Source organism: Myotis brandtii, unplaced genomic scaffold (genome assembly GCF_000412655.1).
Source record: "Myotis brandtii unplaced genomic scaffold, ASM41265v1 scaffold295, whole genome shotgun sequence".
In the NCBI taxonomy this organism is placed as follows: Eukaryota; Metazoa; Chordata; class Mammalia; order Chiroptera; family Vespertilionidae; genus Myotis; species Myotis brandtii.
This window is the reverse complement of record NW_005361283.1, coordinates 126,365-126,686: the sequence shown is the minus strand read 5'-3', so window position 1 is coordinate 126,686 and position 322 is coordinate 126,365.

Genomic DNA, 322 nt, shown 5'->3' with positions numbered 1-322 from the left:
TCGCCGCCGTCCCCTCGGGTCTGCTCGGAGCGATGCTGCTCTCGGATCCTGGGACCCACCTAGCGACTCGGGCATGGAGAGCCTGGGGGACCGGAGGAGGGACACGGGCAGCCGAGCGGGAAGCGCGGTGACCCTTGAAAAGGAAAGGAGCGACCGGGTCCCTCTCGGGTTGGGGTTAGATGCTCCGATTCTGGGCAGAACGAGTGCGGAGGTCATCCGTGGGGCTGGGCTCGGGGAAGGCAGCATCAGCAGCCTGCGGAGTCCAGACCCGACCCCGTGCAGGTTCACTCTCCCCCCACATCCCAGTGGGAAATGACTGGGG